Genomic DNA, 12,500 nt, shown 5'->3' on the forward strand with positions numbered 1-12,500 from the left:
ATTGAGCCGGTCTACAGTTGTAATTCTACGCAAACGCGTTTTTAAGGATGCTACACAACATTTCAGGAAATGCAGGAGGAGTTAACCTTTGACCTTTCGAAGCTGAAATTAGAGCTAATTAGGACAGCCCTCCATCTGCGTAAATACAGGATATAAACTTTCATAAAAAAAAACCTACGACTTATTTTAGTTATCAGTAACAGATTTCACATCAACGATATCAGAGAAATGAGAAATCTTAAATTCCAAATAAGACACTTTCAAAACACCTTTGAAACACACACACACACACACACACACACACACACACACACACACACACACACACACACATATATATATATATATATATATATATATGCTGTGTGTGTGTATATATATACATATATATATATATCTATATCTATCTATCTATCTATGTATCTATATATATATATACACATATATATATATATATATATATATATATATATATATATATATATATATATATATATATATATATCAATACACACGAAGGACATCTGCTTGAGAATATTATAAATCCACGTCAGAAAGTGAGAGAAACCAGGACTTTGAACAAGAACTTTCGTACTTTGGGATTATCACACGAGGCCACTTCAAGCATCTGGCATAGAAACCAGTAGCGGATGGTATTGGGTATTTAAAGGCCCTCGGACAAGGGTTGTGCTTAACGGTGAACGATAAAGCCATTGTTTACATTCGACGATTGGAGGACCTGCTGTGTACTGGATGTTATGAACACTTAAGGTTTGTTGCTTAGCATGGGAATTCCTGAGTCTCTGGAAGACAAAGAGAACATAACTAATATACGCACAGCTGCAAGACGAATACAGAGAGAGAGAGAGAGAGAGAGAGAGAGAGAGAGAGAGAGAGAGAGAGAGAGAGAGCCAACCATTGGCTATTAACTTCAATTAACTCTAGTGTATGGGCACAATAGCAAGCGCAAATTGTTATATATAAAAATCCTTTATAAATTCTAGTCAATCCCATGAATCTTCAAAGCAAATATTTCAAACCGGATCATAATGGAAAGGTGCGCTACGCCTACTCACAAAGGAGATTTACGTAAAATGTTATTTTCACAAAATGTTACTCTGTCTTCCTTTAATATCCCATAAAGTATGTTGATACGATAAACCGTAATAAAGAACAAGCCGATATACTTTGATGGGACAAGGCCAGATGGGACTGTTCCCGTCATTAGGTCCATTATCATCGACATCTTTATGAGTGTCTTCGCAAACGTTGCTCTGAAAGGTATTAATGAAAGCGCATTTATGCATTGGAAAAATCCAATGGACAGTCTGCTATTTTCGTTTACAATAAGCGAAGAACGTGTTATATGAAATTATTACAGCTGGGAGGAAATCATGTTTTCATTTGTGCCTTTGTCTTTGACAGAATTCATCAAAAGCGTTAGTTTATTAATATCTCTGATACCATCGTTATTTAAAATTCCTTTCAAGATTTAGCATTAATAAAATCCTTCCAGCTTCTTCATTATATTTTTGTCGCAACCACCTCTTAAAAATTTTTCTACAAGAGCGAAAACAATTAAAAATGATCATATAAAGGTTGTCCAGGTACTTTATGCTTACTTTAATTGTGTTCCGTCGCTTACATACAATTACTAGCAAACACTCTCATGATCCCCTCATTATGAGTTTTCACATCTCAGCGACGAAGCGTTTTTCTAAGTCTGTTTGAAAGTTGACATGTGAAAGGATTTATTCTGTTCGAAATTATTTCAGGTTTTCAGAAAACTCATATATTCGGCGTCGCTGGATTTAACTCTTGTAAGGCCAATGAGATGCAAATCAATCAGTCAATAAACCATTGCCTAATGTGGCCCGCAAATGAAAGACCTGAAATACGTGGATGACGTCTCTCATACTAAATAAATCCCAGTGAAAAGAATGATCCCGGATTCCTTTTGTGAGCATTTTGAAAAATACGGATCATAAAAACAGACCTTTAGTGGCCGGCCATTAGTGGCCATTTCTTTCTCACTCTTTCAACTCTTTTTCTATTACTGTTACATGATGTTCCCTCTTATTCAGCCAGGCTACTGGGTCTATTCTATCCAGAGTGAAACAAATAAAAGCGTTCATATCGTTGAACCTTCGCTATCACCCTATATAAATGACCCCGTTTAAGCCTAATTTCCGTGGCGATAAAAAAAAAAAAAGTTTGGGTTGATCCAGAGAAATCTGTTGGGCATTAAATGAACTTTTAAAAGGGGATAAGCCATTCGGCTTAAAATGCCGTTAAGTTAAAGAAGTATTAAGTCAAATTGGCATACATTTTATACTGGAGTGACGCCGAGAAACCACAGTTTTTGTTTAGATTTACAATCAGATAAAATGATAATAAAAGACACGAGTAGATACGCAGATCCAAAGACGAGAGAGAGAGAGAGAGAGAGAGAGAGAGAAAGAGTAGAGGCATGCTTCTGGGTTGAAAGAGAGAGAGAGAGAGAGAGAGAGAGAGAGAGAGAGAGAGGCAAAAAAAAAAGAGTAACAACTTACTATTCTTCATTCTAGATGAACAATTAGAATGGGCTTTCGTTTCAATTCTACACATCCTAAAAAACTAATGCCGAGAAGATCAATAAAATATATTATCGTTAAAACTGCCACAAGTATTTTGTGAAATATTCATTAGACAATGGAAAATCTTCTCAAGCCCCAGGAAAAAAACTCTCACGTGAGATTTCGTACCCAAGTGAACTCACGTCGTCTCAGATTCTCAAGATGCTCCTTCCTGACGTTGGGTTTTTCCTACTTTAAGAAATGCGACATGAATGACTGTTACCGTGAAATTCATTCACACACAACAGCACACTTTAGGTCAGACTTCACTGATGCATGTATTTGTTTTCATTTAACTTTGTGACCAAGACCATGGATGGTGGATAGAAGAATTAAGAGATTGATGTATACTGGTAAACATACGATCGTAAATTGACTACTGATGTTGTAATTTCATATTTCATACACACACACACACACACACACACACACACATATATATATATATATATATATATATATATATATATATATATATATATATATATATATATATATATATATATATATATATATACATATGAGAGAGAGAGAGAGAGAGAGAGAGAGAGAGAGAGAGAGAGAGAGAGAGAGAGAGAGAGAGATGGAACTGTATATGTGTGTTACGTTAAATCATTTGGGTCTTAGCTAACATAAATCATGAACTACGTGCCTAAAAGGAAGTCGACTGTGGTGCATCGCACCCTGGGTAGTGTTTTCTATAGAGCTGGAGACCTGTTCCCGATGGAGAGAGTATCTGAAGGGATTACTGAGTGCATATGACGGAGAGGAAAAACAGAATGCTACAAGAAATAAAAGGGCGAATAAAACTTTGAGATTGGTTATGAAAAGGACATTATATTGTGGATATATAAGAGGAAATCAAAAGTTAAGAAAGGAAAGGCATGAAACAATTGAACAACCAGTAAGAGGATAAGATAAGATGGTGAGTGTATTAAAGTAGTTGACTGGGATGTAAGGGGGAGTTTCAAAGAAGTGAGTGGAACTTTGGCAGAAATAGAGTAGTTTGGGGTATGCAGATCGAATGTATTTTATGGAACAGTTTTGAGAGAAGTTAGACAGTAAAGGAGATGCTGCTTTTCAAGGAAGAAACGTTAAGAGTAAGCCTATGAGAGTAAACTGTAACCAGGAAAATGGAGCAGTAAATGTTACCATGGAAGGTGTGACAATGGAAGCGGTAAATATTTCGGATGATGATAAAATGAGAGAGGATGCGAGTCACTAAATGGGTGCACGCAAATGAAAGAAGGAGGGTGGCAACTGTAGAAAGGCATTGCTTACATAATATTTACGTTAAAAGAAATGAATTGGTTTAAAATGAGGAGATATAAAGCATGATCAGTAAAATGGTTAGGGTGCGTGAAAGGATGGACCAGAGGTGATTTGAGATGGTTCTGTCATGGGGAAATAGATAATGAAACACTGGTGAAGAGAGCATACTATTTGGAATTATGGGGAGGAAGGATGAGCAGGTCTAGAGAGGGATAAGTTGATGGAGTGAATTACATATAAGAAAGGAAGGCAAGGTGGGGGAGGGGGGCTCATCATACAGGATGCAGGAAAATGTGTCCAAGGTGCATGTGAATAGTGCAGTGTGTGTAGCGGATTTCATTGCACTGCTGGTGACTTCTGTATAGGTGTATGAAACGGCTAATGTAGCGGAATTTTCGGCCAAGGGTGTTCATCAATAATTCAGCAGTGTAACAGATAATGTGGCAGTGGTCAATTCTTTTTTTGGGCGACACCTCCGTTAAATGATGAAAAATGATTATATATGCATTCAATATATGATATATATATATATATATAAAATATATAATAAATGTATATATATATAAATATATATATATATATATATATATATATATATATATATATATATATATATATATATATATATATATATATATATATATATATATATATATATAGTGTGCGTGTGTGCGTGTTTGAAAGTTTGTTCCTACCTGTGTCTCACATCTTTATTCTCTCCACGGCTAAAACAAGGGGGTCATGCTGAAGGTCTAACATAGGTCAAGGGTATAGAAATTTAACAATGCCCATAAATTTTTATGTACAGTTAAAAATTTATGGCCAGGTTAGTTCAAAATTCAAAGGCAAGGTTAAAATACTATGTAGCCATCAGGGAACTTATTCATATTGGGAATGTATAATGCAATACTTGAAGAGAGGTCAAAGTTATATTGAGAGTTCAAATATCTTGAAAGAATTTAAACTTGGCCATATATTCCCATTCAACCTTTGACTTCGTACTTGGCATTCCTAATCTACTACAGATGCCATACTGCAGAGTCACGTCGAGGTCTAGGGCAAACCTCGCTTACAGGTCAGTGGTTAAAGAACATGGTTCTGATTTTCAATTCTGAAATATGAAATACGGAAAATTAATAGTCGGCATGCATGATCCACAGGGGTGTTGATGTGCAGATTATGTGCTTTGTAGAAATCAAGGTCCAACTTAGTGATAAAAAAATCAAATATGAATTTACCTTAAGCCATAACTTTGAAATATAAGAACTATGTGCTTCAAACTATTATTTGGTATTCATAACAGAGTTCATCAATGTTATCGATGTTCAACGGTAGTTTAGGGACTATGGCAAGAATGTCTTTGGCCATAATTTTGAACTGTGCAAGATGAAGACTTTATAACTGATATGCTTAATCCACAAAGAAAACTGATATGCACAATGAGCTCAAGGTTAAGGCCAAGGTCATGCTTGGAAGTCAAAGGGCAAATAAGAATTTGACCTTGTTCATAACCCTGAAGTAAAAGAGATGGGACGAAAAATCCACAAATCAAGATGATGTGTGGAGTGAAGCCAAGCTGCCAAGGTCAAGTTCATACCTGAAGGTTAAAGTTCAAATAACTATTTACCTTTAGCCAAAGTCTTTGAACTATATGATATAAAAATGTCATATTTGACATGCTTAATCTACTAACGAAGTCGATATACTCAGTATAGTTATAGCCGAGAAAATGATTCTTGGGGTCAGAGGTCAAGTAGAATAAGACTGGCCGAAATAATCCGGCCCATTGCCAAAAGCTGTTTTCCGAGGCTAGGCAATGCCCGAACATTCTGTTAGTGTGTGTGTGTGTGTGTGTGTGTATATACATATATATATATATATATATATATATATATATATATATATATATATATATAATATATATATATATATATATATACATACACATACATGCTATCCCATCTATCTGCTCTATATATGCACACACACATATATTAGAGTATGATTACTATCAATCCTAGTTGTCACTGACGCTGATGCTGATGTTATGATCATTAACAATAAGAATTCAAAAACTTTAGGCTTTAACTAGCCTACGTAATTAAAAACCATCCTTAAGCCGATCAAAAAGACTGATCTACCAACACTTTTCTAGGCCCGTCTGATTAGCACGTCTAATTACCTATTTTCTTCGGCCTCTGAATGCGCTAATTAGAAAACTTGATGAAGTTGGAAAACTTCCATTTATTCGCCAATATTTTTCACCTGTTAAGGACCGTTAAGTGAGGATAATGTAATTTTATCTCTGTGGAAGTCAGTAGCTTTGCCGAATGTTATCACGTTATTCGTCCACATGTCATAAACAAGACAAATAATGTTCTAGGAATTAGCATGAGTTGACCTCTCAGTTAGTACTTTTCCTTTCAAGTCTCTCATTGCTTCTTCATGAATGATTAAGGTCTTAACATTTTACCTACCTCTGTTATTAGGTAGTTTCAAATAACAGTTCTTCGATTGGCGAAACAAATCCACAGTTATGTCTGTGTACAAATATGTTAAAAATAAGAAAGCCAAACAAGCTTTTGACTGTACGAATCTGTACAGATTTCTCAGTTCTCTATTCAACTAATTGTATCTAATACACATACTGTTTATTCTCACTAAGACCCATGCCCTGCAAACTCTGTAATAGTTTACGATTCTTGGCATTAAAATCAACATATATTCATTGTTTGTAAAATCAAATGAAAAGGATACTTGAAGGCTGGTAATTTAAGTTTTTTATCACTGGATATCAAACATACCTTCTACAGCTATTTTTATTTTGTGTCACTGAAACCCCAAATATTATTTCGAAAATGTCCGAAACCAATTTCATTTTCTGGATTTGTCTTTCCTTTTGCCTAGTCTTAAATCACTTTAACACATGTCCCAAAAAATGTATTTGACAAATGGAGCGTTTAAACAAATCCCGAGATTTCAAGGCCAGCCATTTAGTTGGAACCAGTGCAAATTATCTGTAATTGCCTCATTTGTTGCCTGCGTTTTCCACTGAACATTTTTCCTGCAGAAGCAATTTGCAGTTAACGAAAAAGAAAAATAAATTATCTAGGCCCTCTGACAACTAGATTTTCTGGGAACTTCACTCTTGAAAATAAGGATTTCGAATCAATCTTACTAATTCCGGATGAATGCTGAACGACAACAAAACTAAAAAATGTATTGATCAGCCAATCTCACACCGTTCTCGTTCCTCTCTCATGTTGCATTACTTATTAATTCTACCCCAAACTTTCTTTTTTCAGCAGAACCTATTTTTCTCGTATCCACAATAACAAGGTGTTAATTCCACTCAGCTCAGACATGTTCAGCCATTTTATTATCATCAACTCTCTCTCTCTCTCTCTCTCTCTCTCTCTCTCTCTCTCTATATATATATATGTATATATATATATATATATATATATATATATGTATGTATATTATATTACACACACACACACACACATATATATATATATATATATATATATATATATATATATATATATATATATATATATATATATATATATATATATATATATATATATCAACCGTTTCCCGAATCGACTGAAAGTTCCACTTAAAGAATACATTGCTTTGAATCTGGATGAAACAATGTGCACAAAAACTTACATACAATTAGCTGTTTCATTAATCTACAGAGAAGACTCATGAACATGGTGTCGGGACAACTACAAAGACTGCACCATTCACGTGTATCTTGCAAGACCTGAGATGCTTCCTGGATACCAAGGCCCTTCCTATCCAAAACCTCTTTCACACCATCTTTCCAGCGTTATCTTGTTCTTCCTCTCCTCCTTCATTCTGTCCAGCACTTCTTTGCTTTACAGTTCCTCTTCCCTCTTGGCACTTCCAGATTATACTTCCATTCCTTCCACATTATCAGACCATCTCAAAAAACACCGATCCATCCTTTCACGCACGCCAGCCTCTTTGCCACATCTTACACCCTTTCAGTCCTCCTTGCACCACATATATTGTACAAACCGCTCAACTTCATGTTTTCCTTTCCTTGCATTTAATTAACATCCAAACTTCAAATCCATAAAGGAGAATTGGCTTAATGATATCATACATTTCCAACTTGCCTTCCACAGACACTGCGAGTCCTTTCCCAATCTTTTTCAAACAAGCTGTTGCCTTCCTTGTTTCGCCTATTAGGTACATTATCTTCTACCTCATCCTATCAACATCCAAAATATTTACTCCCAAAACTTAAATACAAACGAACTGCTTCTTTTCTTCTGCCATCCCCATTTACATTCACTGCTTCATCTTCCCGGTCTCCTTTACCCTCACAGCCTTACTAGACCACACATTCAGTCTAAACTTTCTCCTCTTGCAAACCCTTTCGAAAACTCTTCATATTCCCAGTCACAACTGCCTAATCCTCAAACACCACTCTTTCCACACTAAAATCACCACTTTTATCTTATTTCTAAACTTTTGCACCTATGCTCTTGTCTTTCTCTCAAAGTTCCTCGTTGGATGGTCAAATATAGTTTCTCGGCAACACTCTGCTGGGCGTTCAAGTCCCCAGCCGCCAATGAAGAAATTAGAGAATTTATTTCTGGTGATAGAAAGTCATTTCTCGGTATAATGGTTCGGATTCCACAATAAGCTGATCCCACCGTTGTGGGCCAACCAATTGGTCCTTAGCCACGTAAATAAGTCTAATCCTTCGAGGCCAGCTCTGGGAGGCTGTTAAACAACTCAGTGGTCTGGTTAAACTGAATTATACTTAACTTTTTTCTCACTTCTCAAAACTCACTTTAACCATAAAAGAACATGAAAGCAATATGTTAAAAAAAAAATTATTGTTTCGGACCCATTTTGAAATCAAACCGGCCACCATCCATTTCCACAGTCTAACACGGAAATTGCTTCCAATGGTAATAAGCTGCTAGGTTATTACTGAGTTCAAGTCATAACTGGCTAATTTTACAAGCAAACTCCACTGTATCGTTAATGTAAATCATTACTATGAACATGGGGCATGATATATAATGCTAAAAAGCAAGTAGTGAAAAATATCTTCGAGATACCGGAATTTATATTACAGTAAGGAAAACATGGAGCTAATTAAGCAATCCATCATGTAGCAGAATAATTCCAACTGACTGAAATCAGTCCCAATCATAATATAACCTATAAAGCAAGCACACAACAGCATGCACAATAGTCAAAGCAGATGGTTATTTCACCAAGTTTACAATGATATGTAAAGGAAGTAAAACTGAGAATAACAAACCTATTAATCAACGTAACAATAAGAAGTGTACGGTAATTTGTCACCATAAATACATCACAAGACATTAATCACATGCGCACATAATGACAACAAAAATACATGATTTTCGGTGTTAACATTGCATAATCAAGTCGTAAAGCAGTTTCATATATCTGGTAAATTTACTCGAGTCTTGTCTATTTACATGGGGCGATATACTCGTAACTACATTTGTATAAGGCTCGAAAACTACAAAAATGTACGACAGCACGGAACATATAAAAACTCTTCGATAAATAACTTTCTAACCAAGCACAAAGTAAAAAAATAAAATAACTCTGTTATCTAGACAACATAAACATCCAATAGTATAAGTAGGTCATACATATAAGATAATTATCTCTCTCTCTCTCTCTCTCTCTCTCTCTCTCTCTCTCTCTCTCTCTATATATATATATATATATATATATATATAATATTAATGTAGATGCATTAAAAACAAAGGCTGTAATTGCCCTTGCACTTTGGGTGCAAAAAAGCCAAACCTTTGCCTCATTACCCGTGGTGCTCTCGTTTTTATCTTTATAATTTTTACTTATTTAATTTCTTTTACTACTTTGTATCTGATTCTTTGTCTTGTCTGTTGACTTGCTACCCAATAAAAAGGTTTCCTAACTGCACTGTACTTGGTTCTAAGTAAATAGTAATGTTACTCTTAATACCGTTGGCAATTTAAAAATAGAATAATGATCATTGTTTGTTTCCAGGGCTAAATTCGGTACTATGAAAAGAATGTCATGAGCAAAGATTCAGAAAATAGCCGCATTTTTAAATGAGCATAGCAGTACAGCTTCTCACAAATACTGTTCCTTCACTTCCTATATTCTGATAGATAATTATCCAATCATTATATACGCACATATCCTACTAAAGAAGGCTTAAAGCGGAAGAGATAATAACCATAACAGAACAGGAATATACTGAAACATGCTTCCTAAACTCATGGCAGCTACGTAAACTTTTTACATTTATCGTGACTGGTTGGCCACAGTTTTTCAATAGATCAGAGATGGTTTGAATTAAAACGACATCTCCTATTTTTGTTCATTTTTCCTCCTTATAATCGTATACAAACATCACAAGATTCCCCTCTGAGATTCTGCGCTAATCTGACCAGCCGGCAGAAGCCGCTCCCTTTCTCTTGCGTGATGACAGGCACACGCAACGTACTAGATAAAACGCATGAAGTAGAAATCTTATTCACAACATGAATTTGACATAAAAATAAATTATTAAAAATAACAAATGTTCTTTATCTAATGGGAATAGATTTTATATCATGTATGGACTGTTTTCTTTAAAGATTGGGATCATTCATCTGAAATAGGTTTCAGTGTTTGCAAAGTTCAGGAGGAATCAAAGGAGGTGAACATCCCCTAGGTGATATAAGCAGAAGAAACAGACACTTCAGTACCTAGAATTTTCATTTTTAGCTCCTTTCATCTGATATATATGAATGCTGCAAACTGACAAATAAATGAGAGAATTTAACTTCAGCTCTGAGAAGGATCTGAACTCTTGTCTCCCACTCCGAGCAGATACTTTCTTCTTCTATATATATATATATATATATATATATATATATATATATATATATATATATATATACAAATAGTTGGCGCACGTGCGCTGGGACTCAGTGCTGCTGTCCCCCTACCCTCCATGATCCCCTACAAGCCCCGCCCCCAGGGGCGAGCCGACCTGTTTGCCAGGAGGAGGTGGATGTCTCCCCTATCCTTCCGTTCCCCTACATACTCCGCCCCTACCCGGAGCAGTCAAACCGGTTTGCAAGGGTTGGGTGGCTGTGTCATGTCTCACCTACTGTCACCCGGGGCAGGACAAACAAGATCAGATCCCACACTCAGTTTTATTGTGTGTATTATTGTATTATTATTATTATCATTATTATTATTATTATTATTATTATTATTTCATTTTCATATATATATATATATATATATATATATATATATATATATATATATATATATATATATATTATATAATATTTATAAGAAAATGAACACAATATTATAGCTTTACCTTTATTCATTAAAGAAAGACATGTTGTAAATCATAATAAAAAATGATAAAAGAAAGCTTCGCTCTTAGAGCAATTTTCTGTATCTCACATTCATCCATTAATCAAGAATTCAGTACAAATATACAACAAGCTATACGAACAAAAGGCAGGATATAACTCTAAGTGTTAGCCCATCGTCAAAAGAAGACAGCCAAAAATCAAATCAAACGAATCTGCCTTTCTTCAACCGAAAGTCACTGACTTCAGAAAAAACTACTTACCAAGTAATTAAAGTAACAAATATAGTTCACTTACATTTGTTCCGAATACATACATTCCGTTGTTGATTGTACAACACGAATTCATTCGTTCTGTGAATATTTACAAAAACAGAAGAAAGGGTAAGGTTGCTGTTGATATGTAAAATACCTCGTTCGGGAACAGAAAGCCAATTGTATTTAATTGAAAGACCGTTACAGAAAAGAAACATCAAATATTTTGTATATGTATATATTTCTAAGTTCTATAAATCAAATTATAACATAACAGGAAGCCAATAAATAGTTTTGAGAGAGAGAGAGAGAGAGAGAGAGAAGACATTCTTTTACAACTCAAAATTGTAATACATAATTCCAACCCATTTTCAGATGGCAACAAGAATAAAACGAATCACACACGACATGAAAAGGGTGTAACTAAACAATAAAGACTTTATCCAGCACCGGCAAAGGTCGATTTCCTCCTAAGACGTTTCATTGTGTGAGGCTTTTTATGAAAATTGTAGTCATCAACCCGGAGGCTTTTACAGCAGCAAAACAATATCCAGATTAATCTCCCAAGATCTGAATGCAGGCCATTATCCCGTGTAGTTATTCTCCTTCGTTCGGTGCTCAAAGCCTTTCGTTCTCTTCTTAAAAGAACTGAGGTCAATGCGCTGAAGATAAAAGCGCACAGAAACAGTCTAAAAGGGAGAAGGCAAACCTAATGATAAGAAAAAGATGGATATGAAGGACAAGGAATATGATCGCAAAATAGGTTTCACATACGATTTTACTGACGGACACTGTATACATACACATATATACAGGTACATACATTCATACATACACACACACACCATATTTATATATATACATATATATATATATATATATATATATATATATATATATATATATATATATATATATATATATATATATAGACAAGTCATTACATATACAGTATATATATA

The sequence above is a fragment of the Macrobrachium rosenbergii genome, chromosome 3 (assembly GCF_040412425.1).
Source record: "Macrobrachium rosenbergii isolate ZJJX-2024 chromosome 3, ASM4041242v1, whole genome shotgun sequence".
Classification (NCBI taxonomy): Eukaryota; Metazoa; Arthropoda; class Malacostraca; order Decapoda; family Palaemonidae; genus Macrobrachium; species Macrobrachium rosenbergii.